The 22,896-nt window shown below is 40.1% G+C and overlaps 1 protein-coding gene across 2 annotated transcripts in view; it reads left to right on the forward strand.

The window, feature by feature from the left end:
• Positions 1-380: 380 nt before the first annotated feature.
• FILIP1 (filamin A interacting protein 1) overlaps positions 381-22,896 on the forward strand; it is a 196,085-nt gene continuing 173,569 nt past the window's right edge. For both annotated transcript variants that reach the window (XM_081251494.1, XM_081251493.1), the window contains exon 1: positions 381-488. The gene's annotated coding sequence lies outside the window, so the exon portion shown is untranslated. The remainder of the gene's footprint in view (positions 489-22,896) is intronic.

Genomic DNA, 22,896 nt, shown 5'->3' on the forward strand with positions numbered 1-22,896 from the left:
GCCGAGGAACTGAGCAGAGCCGGCTCCAAACTTCTCAGCTGTTGACAGGCTTGACTTGCTGAGAACACTGGTTAAATATAGCACACGCGAGCTCCGCTTCTCGACAAAGTCACTGCTCTGACAGTGCTGTGAAGGGAGCAGAAGACGAGAAACCTAATCTCAGAACCCAGCACCTAGCAACAGTTGAAAAAACTTTTAAACAAAAGTCTGGGTGGGAGGTATACAACAGCCTCCAATTGCTGCTGATCGGGATTTCAGGGAGAAGAAGCTGCTTTCCCCTTCTCTCTACCCAGTTTCCTGCATGACTTCAGCTATTGGCTAGTCCTAGGAAAGAAAGTGGGAAAAGCTTTTTCCTCTGTATTCTTTTGGGCTGGATAGTTTTCCAGAACTCCAGTCTCTCTTGGGCTGTGGGGCAAGCCACTGGGTTCTTCCAAGGATAAGCTACCTCCATAAAGGACGTACCTTTGGTTAGACGAGCTGCCAGTCAGGTAAGACCAAAATACACAGCTACCTACTCTCTTAAGACATTTCTGTTTCCACAAGAAGAGAGCTCTCTCTGATTCTGTGTTGTCTGTTTCCTTTGATTCTCACTGTTCCACGATGTGGTAACACATTTAGGAATTATGACGATCACTGTGAATTCTTTTTAAAGAATCAGAAAGTCATCTCTTCCTCAGAATTATCCGATTGTTTTCTAAACACAAAGATTGTAATGATGCTTTAATAGCGATCAAAATATGTCTGCCAAGTTATCATTTTCTGGCAGGTAACAGAAATACGACAAAGGACAACTTCACAGTCCTTTCACAATGAGGATGGGCAACCAGTGGAAGGGGTATTTTCTCTAGAAGCAAAATAACTTTCATATAATGAAACTAGCTGAGCAGCTTGTGTGGTAAATGAGAGGCAAGTCCTGCGTGGTGTTTGTGTTGATGTGCTTTTGACTGGCTGGCTTCTCCTTTGCCGGATTCTCTGACTACACTGGTACACCTTGTGCTGGTTCTGACCTCGTTACATTACAGTCACCCCGAGTGCTTCTCACTAGGCACAAGATATGCCTGGTTTCAGATCACTGCTTTTGGAGTTGTTGAATAGTATTCAGGAGAATACTATTTTGTGGTTTTTTTTTAAAAAAGGCATTGAGTAATTGCTTGTATATTGATGAGACAGATTCTGATTTTTAAAACTCAGATTGAATGTATTAGAAAAAATTCTTTCTTAAGTTGCACGTATGTGTGTATGAATGTGTTCACCACAGTGTGAAGGAAATCCTCCTTTTGTCTGTTGTATTGTCTCCCCTTCCATGAGTTTCCAGGCTGTTTTATCAGAATTGCTTAGCGTGGTCAATATCACACTGAATCTGACAAAACTTACGGCTTCACATTGGTGAGTGGTTAGTATTGGTAACTCGTGTCTGTAGTTGGGTTGGATTTGTGTAAGAAGTTTGTTCCTCTAAGTGAACATGATAATTTGAAAAAATATCCTAAACTAAGGATAATTTCAAAGAAGATACAAATGCACATTTTAAAAGAAATTATTTGAGTCTATTTTGTCAACTTAAGTAATTACCCCAAACCAGTTTTGAACAAATTGTTGACAAGAATGTATCAACTCTTTCAGTAAATGTTCCTATTCTAAGAGAAACTAATTAAAGCTTATATATCATATGCTCAGAAAAATGAAATAGTACATACATTTCAGTACATATTATATTTCATGATTCTGATTGCATGATTAGTTTACAAAGTAAATGCAGCTAATCATGTATAATGAATGTAACAGTGCAAAATGCACTCTGGTAAACTTGGTATCGGAGAATGAAACTTCTGGTGCTTTAGTGGAGATGAAGTATCTTGGCCTTTAAAGAGTTTCAAAAAGTCTGAACTAAATGCTTTACATTTTTCTTGTTTTTATCTTAGGAAGGGTCACATTGTTGGCTCACAAATGTCTGTGTAAAGCCAAAATCTGCCATTCGTAGATTTTGGAGGCATGTAATTTCTTTTGGAGTTAGTGGAACAGCATGAGGATAACTGAGTACAGCATTGGGCCCTGGGTGAAACCATGTTTCCTGATGGATTGATTTTTGAGTATCACTGTCTTCATGACTGTAAGTTTACCCTTGAGAATCAAAAATAGCTCAGGTCAGAGCACGTGCTTTCCTCCAGTTTATGAACAATCCACTGTGCAGGTTGTGTCCTCTCGTTCACTCAAGCTCACGTCTGTGTTATTTTGACCCTTGATCGTAAAGAGAGCCCATTGCCGTTTCTCCCACCACCCTAAGGTCTGTTCCCCTCATCCCTGGTCTGTATTATAACAGTGCTGCTCCCCTTCCACCCCTCGTTGCCATCCAGACCACCTTGCCCATGACCATGGGGTTCATTTCCTTATGCTTGTCTCTCCTATTCCTCACTTATCTTTTGCAACTAGTCGCTGCCAAACACCTAGGCTGGGTATTTTGAGAACCTTCCATCATCTGGCATGTACTTAACTTTTCCAGTCTCAGCTCCCACTACTCAACAACAAGTGTCCCTCTGCTTCAGATAGCTCAGATTTTGGGCCCTTCTCCAAACACCTACATACTGCATATTTCAATGCTCCACCTCTGCCCCTTTCATCCCCTCCTGCCTGGAACACTTTTCCTCCTCTCTCCTGTAGAGACTTTGTCCACTGTTTAAAACCCAGATCAGTGGCTTCCACTTTCACAATGATTTCCCAGACCATAGCATTTAGAAGTGATTCCTTCTTAGTTTGGGCTGTTTGGTGCTCTGTTAGAATTAGGGTCCTTTGGAGCAGGGTTTACTTCTTTAAATTCAGAACAATTTTATGAAGGCGATCAGGTACAAAGCATTGTCCTAAGCATCCCTTGGCTCTGGAGCGGTTCGGCCCCATGTACCTTGTGGATGTTCTATGAACATTTTTGGCTCTGAATTTCTAATGATGAGCATGTGAGAAAGTATAGGTAAGTATAAAATCAAGACAAGCAACTATAAGTGTGGTTAATAGATTTTTATCTCAAAAATTTCTCAAGGAAGGTCTTCATAGTTTTACCTAGTACAGAAAAATTACAAGTAATTGTGACTACGCTCGTGTACTTGATTGTGGAGACGATGTACCTCTTGGGAATGAAATAGGAAGGGATATATATATACATACATATATATATATATATATATATATATATATATATATATATATATATAAAGATAGATATATATATATATATTTATACATGCATCTCCTGTGTATACACCTAGAGCTCTAAATACTATAATTTGTATACTTTTATCATCTTCTGGTAACAGATTCTATTTATAGTTACCTTTGGTACTATACATTTAAATCATGGTTCCTTCCATTTGTGGGTCATCATGGATTAAAATCTGGCCTTGAACGTTAAAATATTTAAATATCATGATTATCCCTTTTTATTTTTCCGTAAATATTTTAAAAAGAGACATTTCTCAGTTTTATTTTAAATCACTCCTGAAACCTGTAGCCTTACTGTGTGAGACAAAGCATGAATCATGATTCTGAACTAATTTTTTTCCGTGTTCACCAAAAGAAAAGAACTCTCTTTACATTTTAAGATGGCCAAGGGGGTTAAAATTACTCTTTTAAATGGGTGTTCACCAAGAATCACTATGGGATTTTCCCAAAGAAATTTATGAAATATTTAATATATTCATTTAGCGATGATCTCCCGGTGGTTATAATTTTTACTTATTCTTTCGAAGTGACACTTTGTGGTAAAATACACATTCTCAACTAATGCTAATTGTCTGTTTTGGAAGATAAGCATTTCTTCACAAAACAGTTGCCCTAAGAAATAAGATTTTACAGAGCTTGTTTAATTGACATCTTCCCTAATTAGTCCCCTCTCTAACATGTGAGTTTTAAAACAGCAGCATCATGGGAAGTGAAGGGGTGAGCTTAGGCTGAGATCTATTTCAGCAGACAGGTTTAAGAGAAAAAAGGCTGGTAACAGCTTATTAGAAAAATCATATCTGAAAGCCCGCAACATACATTTGTTTATACATTAATTATTTTTAAGATATGTAACAGTAGAATGAAAGATAAGCTAATAAAATGCGTTTTGCTTCCTTATGTCTGAGCTGGATGTGTCATTCAAATGGAGCAGGCAGGAAAGGCTAATTGCGTAGGCAAGTCAGACGGCCTGAATTCAGGTTTCAGCTCACTGTGACCCTGGGCAAATTACTCCCTGTGCCTCAGCTTCCTCACCTCTAAAATGAGGGTAATAACACTAGCTTCCTCATAGAGTTGTTTTGAAGATTAAACGAGTTGATAAAACTTACAGTTGCCCAATAGACTTTTCAATAATTTTATGCTATTCTTGCTTTGTTAGTACACCTTAAATATAGTTATCTGTTTAATCTTTGTTGCACACAAAAATCTTAGATACAGACGGTTTGTAGAATCAGGTTCATAGATCATAGGAAAGACAGAAGAATGTCTTGTTTAAATGTGGAATCCTGTCAGGGACATACTTTGCTGCTGTGTACTCCAAGCAGACATAGTTTGAGCTCCAGCCAATAACTTAGTATGGAATTTATGTTTCAGTCCCTCCATTATCACTGAGCAGTGTGCTGTCTTATAGAATTATTACTAAAAAGGCCAAGAAATCGCCCACAGCATAGACCGTTCCGTGGTTTCTATATTTGCGCTTGGAGATAAAGTGTGTTTATACGTAGTGCTTGGGTATCTCTTTTATAGCCGACTACGCTGGGAGACTTCCTCTTCCAAGGAGGGATATATTATTAAATTTATCATTCTTTATTTCTTCCCTTAGATGTTTTGTTTTGTTATACTAACCTAGTAACAGATAAAAATGAAAAGACCAAAAAAGGTCGTCTCACACTAGCTTCAACCTCACCAAATACAAGTGAATTCTTGCTACTCATTGCCCTTAATCCTAGTCATTCCTCTTAAACATGGCAAGAAAGTATATTCCAAGGCAAAAAAAGAGTGTTACCGCATAAAGATGTATGAGTATATTATGGGGTGCTCACTATTCTGTATATATATATATATATATATATATATATATATAATTTTATTTTTATTTATTTATTTATTTTTGTGGTACGCGGGCCTCTCACTGCTGTGGCCTCTCCCGCTGCGGAGCACAGGCTCCAGACGCGCAGGCTCAGCGGCCACAGCTCATGGGCCCAGCCACTCTGCGGCATGTGGGATCTTCCCGGACCGGGGCACGAACCCGTGTCCCCTGCACCGGCAGGCGGACTCTCAACCACTGCGCCACCAGGGAAGCCCTATTCTGTATATTTAACTTAACAAAAATATATGAAACACTCAAAAGTGGAAAAGTTTCTTAGTAACTTCTACTAGCTTATGCAGGGTACTAACAGTTTAGACCTGTCCATTTTGCTTTATTTTTCACAATTGAAAGGATGAGTTTCTAAAAGATAAGGCAAACTGAATTTCAGAATGATCATTCTCTAATGAAGACCTTGTTTTAGAAAGAAAGGAAGAAAGAAAGAAGAAAGGAAGGAAAGAAAAGAAGAAAAGAATTTTTCTGGCTTTATAGAATACATTATAAAGGTTCTAGGGCAAAAATATGGGAACCTCGGGAAAATATATTGGATTATGTTCTTCTTTTTTCCTTAAATGGTCAGTCCTACTCTTTAGCTAATCAGAGAAGAGAAAAGGCTGCAGGCAGAGTACAACATTCCCCATGGCAGTAGCTGAGGCAGTGTAATTTCAAAGGCTAGGCAGTGAGTTGTGTAAGAATTTAGAATAAGGAAAGTCCAACATGAATTGGGCAGCTCCAGTTGGCTGTTAACCAGCTGATTGCAGAACTTGAGAAACTCCCAGGAAAGAGATGAAGAAATACGATATTAACCAGCACTCCAGTCCCTGAGAGCTTTGTTTAAGCCACAGCAGCACTGAAAAGTCAAAAGAACGTTGGTGTTGTGTTTCCTTTTTGGGAAATGGTGTCAATGTGCATAATATTGTGTGATTTATGTGTTTCTGAGGTCTGTGAAAGACAGACTTTAAAAAGAATTTTTAAAGCTGCTGCAGAATTTATCTCAAGTGGTCTGACTTTCATTGAACCCTTAAGGTTCAGGGATTTTTCTGTTTTTGCTTTTTTGCTTAAATGCTGTCACCTACCTCCTTCACCAAAACATAGATGAAAACAATTGTTGCTTCACTGGCCAAGGACTTTATATGTCTACACTTGAAAATAGTCTTTTTTTTTTTTTTTTTTTTGCTTTTTCAATAATTGTAATTGCAATCTTTCAGTCTTTCCAAGTTACTTTGAAGAAGTGAATTATCTGCTGCTTATCTTTGTAAGGAAAAGGTGAAAGAAAGCCATGAAATGGACATATCAGAGTTGGCCAAATGCATTCTTTAAAAAATGATTTGCTACAGATTTAAAGCCAAAAGGCAATTTGATTGAAAACAGTAGACTACTGACATCACCAAGACAATCAAATTACTGCCAACTTGCCTTGTTTATATAAAAGATCTTTGCAAAAATAAGGTCCCCCCCGACACACACATGAGTCATAGGCGATACAGTAATGGGGATAAATGGACTTTATTTTTCTTTATATGTCTTTAATATACTTATGTCTTAAGTAACTCCTTTTAGGGCCTGCTTCTTTGACTGAGGTACCACAGGAAAGGAAGAGGCATTGCTGAGTTCATAATGCTATTTCAGTGTGGCAGCCTAAGTACATGAGGAAATGACACCCCGGGCCTGTATTTGGAGCCTTGCAGTTACTGTGACGACAACACACACTAATGGAAAACAAAGATGGTCTGCTTGCCAGCACAAGCCAGGAAGAGTTTTGCCAGCTCAGATTTTTCCTAATTATTCTATAAGTCTTGAAATGTGACACTTGAGATATTCAAGGCTCTTTGTGTTTCATTAACTGTTTAGTGAGTGACGCATGCTTCACGGGCAGCCTGGAATTTGGACGAGGGAGGGGCCTTTACATATAAGCTTAACTTTCACATGCTGTCTTGATAGATCTCATCCTCTGGTTTGGACACCGCCAGACCAACTGCTTTGGTCACAGCCTGTTGTTTGGTCCTTCAGGAAGGCAGCTGCTTTGGTAGAATTCACTCCTCGGGGGCCCCTCAACTTTGGTGACAAATCCCCACCTTCCATATTCTGTTCCTTCCATAGATCGTTGCCCAGCATGCCAGGTGTTCCTACTAATGACTGGGACATCTGAATCCCAATTCTTATATAGTGATATAATAGATAATATAATAACAGCTACATATAATATAGATTATCTACTTAATATATGTATTATAGAGCTATGCGTAATTATTTAGTATATATACATGATGCCAATAATAGCATATACTGCAGATTTTTCTGTGCCAGGCACTTTGAATGATTTTATTTACTTCTCCTAACAACCCAATGAGGCACTATTATTATCTCTTGTTTTATGGATTAGAAAAATGAGGTTTATAGGTGATAAGTAACTTGCTCAGTGGTAGAGTTGAGATTCTAACCCAGGCAATTTGATCGTATTTAGCCCATATTTTCACCACTTTCTTGTAATGCAGGCAGTTGTTCAAGGAGGACCTCTACCTAGGTGGCTGTGAGGTTTTGGTGAAAGGTGTCGAATGTGACCCTGCAGTCTGGAAAGATTCACTAAGAGCAAAGAACAACGAGATCTGGGGGTTGGGCTTCCCTGGTGATGCAGTGGTTGAGAGTCTGCCTGCCGATGCAGGGGACGCGGGTTCGTGCCCCGGTCCGGGAAGATCCCACGTGCCGCACGGCTGGGCCCGTGAGCCATGGCCGCTGAGCCTGCGCGTCCGGAGCCTGTGCTCTGCAACGAGAGAGGCCACAGCAGTGAGAGGCCCGCGTACCACAAAAAAAAAAAAAAAAAAAAAAGAGAGATCTGGGGTCAAAAGGCCAATGGGGCTCTTCTCCAGGGTCCTGAAGTGGAGCCAGAAGCTGTAATGGCCTGAGGAGCTGGGCAACCCAGGAAGAGCTAGGCCTGGGGCCCTGGAACACAGAAGCTCTTCTTCCACTGTGGTGGATGGCACGACGTGGCTCTCGGCTTCTACACTTGCTGAGATGATTCTCTGGAGAAGGGAGACTTGGAGCGTTTGAATTTATGATCTGTTATGGGTGCTCGTGTAGCCAGATCCTTTGATGCCACTGGGGGCTTTGGTCTGCTGTGGCTCCTGTTGACAAGTGAGAACTCCCCCTCCTGTTGTAAAGAAATGCTCTGCAGATCTCTGCCTTGGTCATGAGCGTTCCGTTTGTTAAGTGGTTCAAGAGAGAGTCCCGCAACATACTTATTCCAGCTGTTGGTAGCAGTAATGCTGGAAGAAGCCTTTGGTGGTGTGTGTACGTTTGTTGGGGAGGTACTGAGGAAGGGGGCAGAAAGTCTTATTCTGTAGAAGAGCCCATATTGACTCCCAGTGACTTTGTTTAGGGTGTGAGTTGTCAACTTAACAGCATGTTGTTCCTTCTGAAAAACAGAGCTGGCTGTGGTTTAAGGAGAATTACCTGATACTTTTCAGCCAGTGGTTTGCTACAGTGGAGCAATGGCATGAGATATTTTATTATTCTATTTAATTCTTTTATCTTTATTAAAACCCGAGTCATCTCCAATGATGCCAAAAATCTGACTCTCTGGATATACTTGGAAGTTTTGAATTTCTATTTACTTGTATGACACTTAACTTTTGTACTATCTGAAGTAAAAGGAGAACAGTTCTAATACAGTTTTGATGGAGCAGATAATGCTTTGCTTTTTCTTACACCAGTGGCCATAAATACTCTACTTTTCCTGTGTATCAAATATCCCAGGTGATAGGATTTAATATCCCAGGAAGGTGAATGTTTCATGTGAAATAAACCCATAACAGAATGAATCTCTACCTTCTGAGAAATTCTATTCTATGAATTACAAACAGCATCTTGTCACAACTATGTAGCACACCCCAGCCCCGCTCCTACATGCTCACTACTGGTCAGCACACAGGACTTGTAGGCTACCTACCTGACAGGCTAAACACCTTCCTGAAGCAAATACACTCTTTGCTCTGTGGCATAGACCTATTTAATCCAAAATAAAGGTCGTGATGTATTATATTTCATGAAGGCACTCTTTTTCATTCATATGATCTCTCCTGACTTCCTTACGACAAACAAACTAAGAATTTCCCTTTTGTCCTCCCTGTCTTTATGTAAAAAGGTGTAACAGTGTCAAAGGAGGGAAAGAATTAGTGTTATATCCTTTGGAGACAAAGGGCTTCACGGGTTGGCTTCTGGAAGTATTCTTTTTCTCGTTCAGTTATTCTAAATTCCTCTTGGCACCCAAACTGCATGATAATTCAGACATTCTGTGAGACCTCGTAGTTCTCTTGGCATTGCCACAGCTGGTCTGACTTCCAGCAGGAATGGGGGTTCTGAGTCTCACACGGTCGATGATCATACAGCTTTGGTCCTGGAGCCACCCATACCAAAGAGGGTGGAAACCCCTAGACTCTGAGCTCACCCAGAACCATCAGGTCATCTCGTCTGCGGTTCTCAACACTCCCTGTGTGTCAGAGTCACCTGGGATGCTTTGAAAATGCAGATGTCCAGGCAATGCCCCAGAGGTTCTGATTCAAGCTGGCCTGAGTGCGTGCCCAAGTGTTGATCTATTTTGGAAGCTTTTATGTGATTTTAATGTGCATCCAGGGCTGAGAACCAGTCATCTAATACAATCTCTTCCTTTTAAAGAAGAAGGTACTAGAATGAAGGAAGAGAGGTCACTTGGTAGAAGTTACAATGTCCTCTGAGGCTGAGTCTATTACCTTTTCTATCACATGATCATAATAAACAACAAAGTAGCCAATATTCAGTGACTGCTTTCTATGCCTGAGGCACGAACAAGGCAGAAGTGAGGCACATACTCGTACGCTCCGCATTTACAGATAAGGAGGCTGAGGGAGCCGCCCCGGGCCCTCCAACAAGCAGGTGGCAGATCTGCGATTTGAGTCCAGGCAGTTGGACTCCTCAGCTTGTGCTCTTAATCTCTTAATCACTTTGCTGTTCTGGAGCCAACTCTGAGAATGTAAGGTGTTGAGTGGCAGCTGCTTCCCTATTTCAGCATCAGGGGGTCTTGTGGCAGCTGGCCTTGGTGCTCTGAGGTCCCACTAACTGGTTTGCTGCTTGACTGGAGATTGGGTCCTTGCATTCTCTATTTTCCCAATAAGTGTGCCAACTGGAGATAACCCATTCTCTTAGAGGCTGTTCCAAAGCGTTCCATTTTCCCCAGTGACTTTGCTTCTTGTATCCTGTCTTTCTTTTGTGGACCGTTATGATATTTCCTGTCTTACTTTTGGGCACATATCTTTTTACCTTTATGTGGAAATTCTAACCACAAACTCTACTGTCTCGTTCAGACCTTGACTTTTCCCCTAACCCTGTGAGTTTGGCTGTGTTCACCATTTTCCCCGGGATTCCCTATCTCTGGACTTTCTTACTACCCCCTAACTTCTCATGACCTCAGCAACAACAGGAAGGGATTAATCACTTCACTTCTATAGCAGCAGGTGCGTTAGAAACAAGCTGGTCTGTCCCATGGAAGTGACTGGCTGGAGGGTCAATGTACTCCAAAGATCTCTTAAAGTATACCTTTTTAGGTTGCATTATGGAATTAATTTTCTGATTGATTCTGTAAGTTTAAATTTCTATAGAGAAGGCTTTTTACACCTTGGGAAAAATCTATATACATTGTCTGGTTAAATGAACTTTACCAAGATGAAAATCACTAATGGCAAATACTATAGCACAGATTTCTGTAAGCAATAGCAACTCAACAAAAAGTGAAAGATTATAATAAATTTTCTATGATAAATATTTACATGTAAATTTTAAAAATTAACGTGATATATAGATTCAGGTATGACTTGGGACTTTTTTTAGAGCCATGTTTCATAAAACAAGTGCTCAATAAGTTGAATCTGTTAAATGTCATGGAATTGAGGAAGTAAACATTACTGAACAGTTTTGATCAGTAATTGGACTGAACATAATTTTTTTTATATAAACATGGGAGTAACTATCAGTGACCATGGGTGATTATTTCTCTGCTTCTCAGTGTTCTCTGAACCGTTAATGACCACATATTGTTTTTATTACAAGTTAAAAATCAACAGACACCTTAAATGTTCATTAGAGCATCAGAGAGTAATGAATGCTTAACTGAGTGGAAGCTAGACTCTGTAGCTGTGATTAGCACGATATATGTATATTTCCAACAACAGACTAGAACTCTTACTGTAAATGCATAACTATTGACACAAGTCTAATCGCTCCTCATCTCTTCACTCATGTGCTGCAAAACTCATAAAAACAAACAAACAAACACAAAACAAAACACAGCCAAGCTCTTATTTGGTTTGCTAGCTGGCAATGTTCTTATCCTTGGGAATCTATTTTGGAGTTAGTTGCTCTCCTCCCCTGCAAGTGGTAAAGCAACAGCTGCCATTTAATTAATGTTCTGCTGACAGCTCCAGCTGATGAATAGCATTGAAGTTCCCTATCAGCATCAATACTACCCACGTTACCCCAGGAGGAAATATTGATTAGAGCTGCTTGATTTTGCCTTATTTCACCATAGCTTTCTTTCCTGCACTACTTCCTTCAAATTCCAGTGAGGCTGTTATTTACATCACCATTCACATCTTCCAGGGAATAAGGTCCCGGTGGAACACATGTGTTCCTGGTGATGTATTGCAATGGAATCTCACCAAAATGAACACGTGAAACACTGAGCTCAAATAGAGGAGAGGACTGGGGGAAAACCAGATGAAAGTGACTTGTGGTTTCTCAGAAAGTAAAGAATTTTGTCCTTTTGAGAGAGAGATTAGAGAAAAGAAAAAGAGCTCTTGTTTTTCCACATAGCATGAATGTATGGTTAAAATCCTGCAATTTGATTTATATCTGGATTATTATTTCAAGTTCTGTTCTCAGAACTTTCATAGGAGTTGAACTTCAACAGTACTATCATTCCTGTTGTGTGACAATGAAAAAGATTTGAGGTGTGTGAACACAGCCGTTTGCAGAGTGAGATCCATTCAATCCGTGCATCCTGAAGAACATATCTTAGGCTCCGTCAGGCAAGGCCCATGCACGTAGCTAACTGGCAACGGGTAGAACACAGGATGCAAATGGTGTGGCCTTAGATGACGAAGAGTGGTTCAAGCTAGCATCTGGTCTCTGAGGATCTAACATGAGGTTATGAGGTGTCCTGGAAGGCAGGTGGGGCAGGGTTGTGTTCTGACCCAGGCAGGGTGTCAGCGTTTGGGCAAGCCTGTCAGCAGGACCAGGGGGGAGAGCCGGGAGGTGGGATTCAGGGGCAGAATAGTTCTGGAGGCGGAGCAGTCCTAGAGACTCTGTAATGCAATGTCAAAACGACTAAGATGCTACTAAATCTCAGAGTCCTGGGCTGGAGCTCTTTGTGTCCCTCCTGCTTCACATTTAGTTGGTAGTGTTCACCGACTCACTAAATATTTATTGAGATTCATCTGTGTCAGGCACTGAGCTAGGGATTGGGTATACAATAGTGAATATCATATTATCTCTACTCTCTAACTGGCTTACAGGTAAAAACAATGGCAATTTCAATGCCATGTGACTAGTGAGTGAATGGGATTGTGGGAGCACTCACCTGGTTTTGGGTGGTGAGTGACTGATTCAGGAGATCAGAGATGGGGCGATAAAGCAACTCTTGCTGTGGGGAAAGGGGACCCTAGAGGCTGAAAGCGATGTAGGGCCTGACAAACAAGGTCTCAGGGAAGGCAGAGGAAATTAATGTGACTGAAAGGCTCAATGACTGATTTGTTGCAACAAGTCCATATAGCTTTATGAATGGTGGGGAACTCGTAAGTTGCATTCTTTTCTTATATGATAATTTTAATGTTTTTAAAACATTATATGATAATGTTTTATCATATATGATAATTTTATATGATAATTTTTTATATGATAACTTATATGATAATTTTAATGTTTTTAAGAATAATGTGATGAAGAGGATGCACTATATGCATACATTTTCATCACACTTAAATCTGTCTTGGCCATAATAAGCCAACCAGATATGCATCTTGTGGGTTGGAAAATTCCAGACCCTCACCACCACCCACACACTCTGAGCATTCTTTTAAAGCAGTGACCAGTCTTTTTTTTTTTTGCGGTATGCGGGCCTGTCACTGTTGTGGCCTCACCTGTTGCGGAGCACAGGCTCCAGACGTGCAGGCTCAGTGGCCATGGCTCACGGGCCTAGCTGCTCCACGGCATGTGGGATCTTCCCGGACTGGAGCACGAACCCCTACATCGGCAGGCGGACTCTCAACCACTGTGCCACCAGGGAAGCCCTAAAGCAGTGACCAGTCTTAGTAGGAATTCTGTGGCTGTCCAGTGGTTAGGACTCTGCTCTCACTGCTGAGGGCGTGGGTTCAATTCCTGGTTGGAGAACTAAGATCCCACAAGCTGCGTGGCCAAAAAAAAACCCCAGCAGTGATCAGTCTTTTAGATATATTTCTAAAAGGGAGTGATGGATATTACCTATAAAATTCTTTGCTTTAAGACTTTTACAAGTTTGTGCACTTTGAAAAATACTTACATATATTCAACACTTCACTTCGAGTGACTAAGTGCTTCTGGAGCAAGAAACTTATGTGAATAGCCAGGAAATTTTTGAAGTACCAGTTGGGAGCATTGCCTTACCACATAATAAAATGAATTTTGAAACCACACTCATTAAAAACACTTTTGATAGTGGTGTCAGAATCAGTTCACATCAGATGAGGAGATCAAAGGAAAATAGTCAGAACTCCAGAAACCTATATATGAGAGTTTCATGTTAGAAAGGAGAGACACTTCAAATCAGAAAAGAAAATATGGAGTTTTCAGTCAATGGGGTTGAAAAAACTGGGAAAAAATGAAATGAAATCTCTATGTCTCCAGTTATACCAGTACATACTAGGTGCATCAGAAATTTAAGTGTAAAAATTGAAAGTGAAATACTTGAAAAATATATACATATTGATAGAGTGGGAAAGACCTTCCTACGCAAGGGAAAAAAAGCAGTAAAACAAAAGACTGAAATATTTGACTCCATAAAAACAGAATGAAAACTTTTATACAGGAAAAAAAACCACCTCATGAACAAAGTTAAAATGCAAACAGCAATCTGGGCAAAAATATTTGTGACAAAATAAATTAAGAACAAATATCCTTAACACAAAGAGCTCTTTTATTTTTTTATAAATTTATTATTTATTTATTTATTTATTTATTTATTTATTTATTTATTTATTTACTTACTTATGGCTGTGTTGGGTCTTTGTTGCTGCACACAGGGTTTCTCTAGTTGCGGCGAGCAGGGGCCACTCTTCTTTGCAGTGCACAGGCTTCTCATTGAGGTGGTTCCTCTTGTTGCGGAGCACGGGCCCCAGAGCACAGGCTCAGTAGTTGTGACTCACGGGCTTCGTTGCTCTGCGGCATGTGGGATCCTCCTGGACCAGGGCTCGAACCCATGTCCCCTGCATTGGCAGGCAGATTCTTAACCACCGTGCCACCAGGGAAGCCCCAAAGAGCTCTTTTAAATGAATAAAGCAAAAGAGACATGACAATAGAAAAATGGACAAATGGCATAAATAATTTGTAGTAAATGTGTGAAAAAATATTTAACCTCACTGATAATTAAAAGTTCAAATTTAAAGAAGATAGTAGGGGCTTCCCTGGTGGCACAGTGGTAAAGAATCCATCTGTCAGTGCAGGGGACACGGGTTCGAGCCCTGGTCCAGGAAGATCCCACATGCCGCGGGGCAACTAAGCCCGTGAGCCACAACTACTGAGCTCGTGTGCCTAGAGCCTGTGCTCCACAACAAGAGAAGCTACTGCAATGAGAAGCCCGCACACCGCAACAAAGAGTAGCCCCCGCTCTCAGCAACTAGAGAAAGTCCGCATGCAGCAGCGAAGACCCAATGCAGCCAAAAATTAAATAAATTAATAAATAAATAAATTTTAAAAATAAATAAATAAAAAAGAAGTTAGTATTATTCCAACCAACACATTGACAAAGACGCAACAGAATCCAATACCTGTATGGTGAGGGTGTGATGAAATGGTAGCTATGGAATGCTGGTGGGAAAATCAGCTAGGACGAGCTTCCTGAAAGGCAATTGACAATGTGTGGTAGAAATCTTAATAATCAGAAGAAAATCAGGCCACTTCCATTTTGAAAAAAAGCATTGTTTTCCTTTCCTCCTATTGTTCTCAATTATTGCCTATTGACTTCTAAACGTTTGGCACACCTAGAGGCTCTTATTAAAAAGAAAAGTCCACATACTTCTTCCTCAGTAGCTTGATAGGATTTCCTAGGAGGAACCTTGCTCGATTAGAATTGTGGAAACAAGGCTGCGTAGTCCGTTCTGCCTAATCACTGAAGTGCCAGGAACATCTTGATGGCCGTGTATTTCCTGAGTAATGTTATTTTCAGAACAGAAATTGATATACAAAATGGACACATATATGACTGGATCACGAGGGTAGGGGAGCAGGGGGCAGGTGGATAAAACGGGGCACTAGAGTCAGGAATCCTTGCCTCTGATCACTACTTCATAAAACTGCTCAGGCTCATTAGGGTTATAGGGCTAAAGTGATCCAGGAAAATGGTACCAAGGCTCAAATGTTGGGCAATCTGCTCAGTTCATGAATTACTCTGAAAAAAATTGTTTTACCATAATATCTTTAGGTACTGATAGATGCTAAGAGATGATTGACTCTAACCTCTTTTTAGGAGGGATGAGGAAGCTGAGACCCAGAAAGTTTGTCTTTCTCGAAGTCGTATGGCTTATGAATTCAAATATGTGAATTCATAGACAAGACACAGCATCGTGCTGCATATCTTCCTGGAATCCAGAACATTATCTGTCTTGGGTTATTTCCCAAGATACTTGTTGTTTAAAAGCTCGTGGTTTGGGCTTCCTTGGTGGCGCAGTGGCTGAGAGTCCACCTGCCGATGCAAGGGACGGGGGTTCGTGCCCCGGTCCGGGAAGATCCCACGTGCCGCGGAGCGGCTGGGCCCGTGAGCCATGGCCGCTGAGCCTGCGTGTCCGGAGCCTGTGCTCCGCAACGGGAGAGGCCACAACAGTGAGAGGCCCGTGTACCGCAAAAAAAAGAAAAGAAAAAAAGAAAAAAGAAGCTCATGGTTTCTCTGTCTCCTCCTGCCTCTGGCACTCCAGATGCTGGGTTTTTCAGGACACCAGCACCTCTCTCCTCATCAATTCTGTCTGTTATTCCAGGGGATGAAGGGAGGCTAGTTGGAGAGCGGTGTGTGGTGTGCATGCGTCCTGCAAGGGGTCTTGTGAGGGTGGTGCCTGGTCCCTGTGATGCTCAGCTGCGTCTCACCAGTCTGAGAGCAGGAACATTTTGTGAACGGGTAGGGAGCAGTGATATGAGTAAAACCTCACCCAGACCTTGTGTGCTAACATTCTTGTGCTTTGCTCTGGACAAGGCCTTTCTTGGAAGAAGCCACTCCTGAAAGATTACCCAGAGTGAAGGTAGGCAGTAAGCATTTCACACCATCTTTTGTTGTTGGGTCCTGCAAGGAATGTGCTGAGATGAGAGTGTGCTTTGTCACGTTGGTGGTCTTTCCTGGTGTCCTTCCTGGTGTCCTTTTTCACTCACTGGGCACAAGTGGATGAGTTCCCTTTACTTCTCTCAAACCCACAGATAAAGTGAGCCTATGCGTTATAGGTAATTCTGTTAATTAGAATGTAAGTGTGAATAATAGCACACCTATGCTTAATTTCCAACTTCTATTTGGCGATTTGACCAACAATGCATTATTCAGCGAGTTCATCACCTTCTCCTTCTGTAGCCCTGCTTTCTTTCAACAGCCAACATGAGTACATTCTCACGTCTTTGCTTCTTTATCAACCATTGTGCCCTCCCTTCCATACTCACACTGTGATGGTGGGAATTCTGTTTCCCCTTTTCCCCTCCCCATCTGAGTTCAGGCCCTGGTATGTGTGAGTTTTGTCCCCTCCCTCACAGGAGGACCTTCTCTGTCCGGCTTCCTAATCAACTTCCCATGCTTTCCTGGGCTTATTCCTCATTCTTTCCTCTTTCCCTTCTTTTCAGAACCCTCTTTCTGTTATTTCTCCTGCTTCAGCCAGTCTTTGAACATCTTTCAACATTAATATACATGAAAGGTACATAAATCAAGACACTTTTATTCATGTTATGGAGAAAGGTGTTATTCATAAAGGATAATTTGCTGTCAGTAATTAACTTTCAACCTCAAGATTGATTTTCAATTCCCAGTCATTCTCTGAGAAACACCCATCTTGGAGGAGGGAACTGCCATTTCTCCTAGATTGTTGTACAACAGAGCAGAGAGTGAAGCATAAATTCCCACTCTACATGGGAGGTCAGACTAGATGCTTGGGAACAAGGAGATGGTCTGACTTGACTCTCTTCTCAGTTTTTAATATTTGTTTTTCTATTCTGGAATTTGGTGATTTAAGCGGGAATAGTGTCTGCTCCATTTAGAGATTGGAAGAACACTGTGTAAGTACAGTGACTGTAAAGAGTGTTTAATATACCAGGAAAAGGTCAGAATTTGGTTATATAAAATCCTCAGCTAAATTTCAGAAATTTTTCATGAGTGCTTTATTTGAAAGGAGAGCTATAAAATGTGGATTTAAAATATGTACGTAGGATGGAATGGATACCATTTTCTCAAATATTCTTGGAAAGGTTCTATATAATGATGGTGTGTAATTAAGTTCTTTTACCCAACTTAGGTTCCTCACTAATAGTGGTTGATTTATTTGTTTAATTTGGTTCATATCAAACTGAAGGTTACAAATAACCTCCTCTGCTGTGTATGGTCTGGACCCAACTATAGAAGCAATTGTCTATGTAATTTTCTACTTACAGCCCAATTAAACTGAAAGACAAATTAAGAATGATGACATCAGTAAGACCTGATCTATAAACTGTCATGTGAATATGATAATCATTAATGCATTAATGTTAATTTTAATATAACTATTATAGCTATTGGCTATAGGAAGAAAATAAATGACAGAATAATAATGAAGTTGTTTTTACTGAGTGCTCCCAACATCCAGAATCTATGCTACATGCTTAATGTGCATGGTATAAAAGTAGCTATTATTATTCCTGTTTTATAGATGTGCTATTTTTTAAATTCTTGCTTAAGACATGGTCTGACTTCTTGTCATCTAAAATTTGGGCTTGGGCTTCCCTGGTGGCACAGTGGTTGAGAGTCCACCTGCCAATGCAGGGGACATGGGTTCATGCCCCGGTCCGGGAGGATCCCACAGGCCGCAGAGTGGCTGGGCCCGTGAGCCATGGCTGCTGAGCCTGCATGTCCAGAGTCTGTGCTCTGCAACGGGAGAGGCCACAACAGTGAGAGGCCCGCATACCAAATAAAAAAAATAAGTAAATAAAAAATAAAAAAATAAAATTTGGGCTTATCTGAAACTGACGTTTTAGGAAACAGGATGCAAGCTCATGAAATACTTTTACCCTCATGGATTTCCTAATATTTGGTAGTGTTGATTTGTATACAGAATTCACTATAAAATAGAAAAAAATTACCCATAAAAATATTATCAGAGTCAAAAAAGTAAGCAATATTCAAAGCCATTTTAACTTGTTAAACCTCAGAAAAGATTTTTTATTATTTTAATACTATATTAATATATTAATAGCTAATTTTAATACACTATTAACATATTTTGTGTGATATAATAATAAAATAATATATTATATTATTAACATGTGCAGGGTAATCCTATGTAGGGAATGGTGGCGTGGTGGACAAGGCCCAGCCACCATAAATACAAGGACTGTAAGGTGATTCCAGGAGAGGAATTGAGTTAACTCTGAGCCACCCATTGTTTTATGTCAGATTCTCCTCGTTATTAGTTCAGGTTATAAAATAAATTTTTCTTTTTTTTTAAATTTAATTTATTTTTTTATGCAGCAAGTTCTTATTAGTTATCCATTTTATCCATATTAGTGTATACATGTCAATCCAAATCTCCCAATTCATCACATCACTACCCCCCACATCCTGGCCACTTTCCCTCCTGGTGTCCATATATTTGTTCTCTACATCTGTTCTCTACATCTGTGTCTCTAATTCAGCCCTGCAAACCGGTTCATCTGTACCATTTTTCTAGGTTCCACATATATGCGTTAATATACGATATTTTTTTTTCTCTTTCTGACTTACTTCACTCTGTATGACAGTCTCTAGATCCATCCACATCCACACAAATGACCCAATTTCATTCCTTTTGATGGCTGAGTAATATTCCATTGTATATATGTACCACATCTTCTTTATCCATTCATCTGTTGATGGGCATTTAGGTTGCTTCCATGGCCTGGCTATTGTAAATAGTGCTGCAATGAACATTGGGGTGCATGTGTCTTTTTGAATTATGGTTTTCTCTGGGTATATGCCCAGTAGTGGGATTGCTGGGTCATATGGTAATGCTATTTTAAGTTTTTTAAGGAACATCCATACTGTTCTCCATTGTGGCTGTATCAATGTACATTCCCACCAACAGTGCAAGAGGGTTCCCTTTTCTCCACACCCTCTCCAGCATTTGTTGTTTGTAGATTTTCTGATGATGCCCATTCTAACTGGTGTGAGGTGATACCTCACTGTAGTTTTGATTTGCACATCTCTAATAATTAGTGATGTTCAGCAGCTTTTCATGTGCTTCTTGGCCATCTGTATGTCTTCTTTGGAGAAATGTCTATTTAGATCTTCTGCCCATTTTTGGATTGGGTTGTTTGTTTTTTTAATATTGAGCTGCATAAGCTGTTTATATATTTTGGAGATTAATCCTCTGTCCATTGATTCGTTTGCAAATATTTTCTCCCATTCTGAGGGTTGTCTTTTCATCTTGTTTGTACTTTCCTTTGCTTTGCAAAAGTTTTTAAGTTTCATTAGGTCCCATTTGTTTATTTTTGTTTTTATTTCCATTACTCTAGGAGGTGGGTCAAAAAAGATCTTGCTGTGATTTATGTCAAAGAGTGTTCTTCCTATGTTTTCCTCTAAGAGTTTTATAGTGTCCAGTCTTACATTTAGGTCTCTAATCCATTTTGAGTTTATTTTTGTGTGTGGTGTTAGAGAGTGTTCTAATTTCATTCTTCTACATGTAGCTGTCCAGCTTTCCCAGCACCACTTATTGAAGAGGCTGTCTTTTCTCCATTGTACATCCTTGCTTCCTTTGTCATAGGTTAGTTGACTATAGGTGCGTGAGTTTATCTCTGGGCTTTCTATCCTGTTCCACTGATCTATATTTCTGTTTTTTGTGCCAGTGCCATACTGTCTTGATTACTGTAGCTTTGTAGTATAGTGTGAAGTCAGGGAGCCTGATTCCTCCAGCTCCGTTTTTTTCCCTCAAGACTACTTTGGCTAACCGGGGTCTTTTGTGTCTCCATGCAAATTTTAAGATTTTTTTCTGGTTCTGAAAAAATTGCCATTGGTAATTTGATAAGGATTGCATTGAATCTGTAGATTGCTTTGGGTAGTATAGTCATTTTCACAAGATTGATTCTTCCAATCCAAAAACATGATATATCTCTCCATCTGTTTGTATCAATTTTAATTTCTTTCATTAGTGTCATAGTTTTCTGCATATAGGTCTTTTATCTCCCTAGGTAGGTTTATTCCTAAGTATTTTATTCTTGTTGTTGCAATGGTAAATGGGAGTGTTTCCTTAATTTCTCTTTCAGATTGTTCATCATTAGTGTATAGGAATGCAAGAGATTTCTGTGCATTAATTTTGTATCCTGTGACTTTACCAAATTCATTGATTAGCTCTAGTAGTTTTCTGGTGGCATCTTTAGGATTCTCTATGTATAGTGTCAGGTCATCTGCAAAGAGTGACAGTTTTACTTCTTTTTTTCCAATTTGTATTCCTTTTATTTCTTTTTCTTCTCTGATTGCCATGGCTAGGACTTCCAAAACTGCATGGAATAATAGTGGCAAGAGTGGACATCCTTCTCTTCTTCCTGATCGTATTGTTTAGCCTCCATGTGTTTGTGTATTTTACATTTTTTTCCCTGTAATTGATTGCTAATCTCATAGCGTTGTGGTCAGAAAAGATGCTTGATATGATTTCAATTTTCTTAAATTTACTGAGGCTTGATTTGTGACCCAAGATGTGATATACCCTGGAGAATGTTCCATGTACACCTGAGAAGAAAGTCTAATCTGCTGTTTTTGGATGGAATGTCCTATAAATATCAATTAAATCTATCTGGTGTATTGTGTCATTTAAAGCTTGTGTTTCCTTATTAATTTTCTGTTTGGATGATCTGTCCATTGGTGTAAGTGACGTGTTAAAGTCCTCCACTATGGGCTTCCCTGGTGGTGCAGTGGTTGAGAGTCCGCCTGCCGATGCAGGGGAAACGGGTTTGTGCCCCGGTCTGGGAAGATCTCACATGCCGCGGAGCGGCTGGGCCCGTGAGCCATGGCCGCTGGGCCTGCGTGTCCGGAGCCTGTGCTCCGCAACGGGAGAGACCACAACAGTGAGAGGCCCACATACCTCAAAAAAAAAAAAAAAAGTCCCCACTATTATTGTGTTACTGTTGATTTCCTCTTTTAGAACTGTTAGCAGTTGCCTTATGTATTGAGGTGCTCCTCTGTTGGGTACATATATATTTATAATTGTTATATCTTCTTCTTGGATTGATCCCTTGATCATTATGTAGTGTCCTTCCTTGTCTCTTGTAACATTCTTTACTTTAAAGTCTATTTTATCTGATATGAGTATTTCTACTCCAGCTTTCTTTTGATTTCCATTTGCATGGAATATCTTTTTCCATCCCTTCACTTTCAGTCTGTTTGTGTGTCCCTAGGTCTGAATTGGGTCTCTTGTAGAGAGCATATATATGGGTCTTATTTTTGTATCCATTCAGCAAGCCTGTGTCTTTTGGTTGGAGCATTTAATCCATTCATGTTGAAGGTAATTATCAGTATGTATGTTCCTATGACCATTTTCTTAATTGTTTTGGGTTTGTTTTTGTAGGTCCTTTTCTTCTCTTGTGTTTCCCACTTAGAGAAATTCCTGTAGCATTTGTTGTAGAGCTGTTTAGTGTTGCTGAATTCTCTTAGCTTTTGCTAGTTTGTAAAGCTTTTGATTTCTCCATTGAAACTGAATGAGATCTTTGCTAGGTAGAGTAATCTTGGTTGTAGGTTCTTCCCTTTCATCACTTTAAATATATCATGCCACTGCCTTCTGGCTTGTAGAGTTTCTGCTGAGAAGTCAGCTGTTAACCTTATGGGAGTTCTCTTGTATGTTATTTGTCATTTTCCCCTGTTGCTTTCAATAATTTTTCTTCGTCTTGAATTTTTACCAATTTCATTACTATGTGTCTTGGCATGTTTCTCCTTGGGTTTATCCTGCCTGGGACTCTGTGCGCTTCCTGAACTTGGGTGGCTATTTCCTTTCCCATGTTAGGGAAGTTTTCGACTATAATCCTTCAAATATTTTCTCTGGTCCTTTCTCTCTCTCTTCTCCTTCTGGGACCTCTATAATGCAAATGTTGTTGCATTTAATGTTGTCCCAGAGGTCTCTTAGGCTGTCTTCATTTCTTTTCATTCTTTTTTCTTTATTCTGTTCCGCAGCAGTGAATTCCACCATTCTGTCTTCCAGGTCACTTATCCGTTCTTCTGCCTCAGTTATTCTGCTACTGATTCCTTCTAGTGTAGTTTTCATTTCAGTTATTGTACTGTTCATCTGTTTGTTTGTTCTTTAATTCTTCTAGGTCTTTGTTAAACATTTCTTGCATCTTCTCGATCTTTGCCTCCATTCTTTTTC

This window comes from Mesoplodon bidens (genome assembly GCF_964165515.1).
Source record: "Mesoplodon bidens genome assembly, chromosome: 12".
Taxonomy (NCBI): domain Eukaryota; kingdom Metazoa; phylum Chordata; class Mammalia; order Artiodactyla; family Ziphiidae; genus Mesoplodon; species Mesoplodon bidens.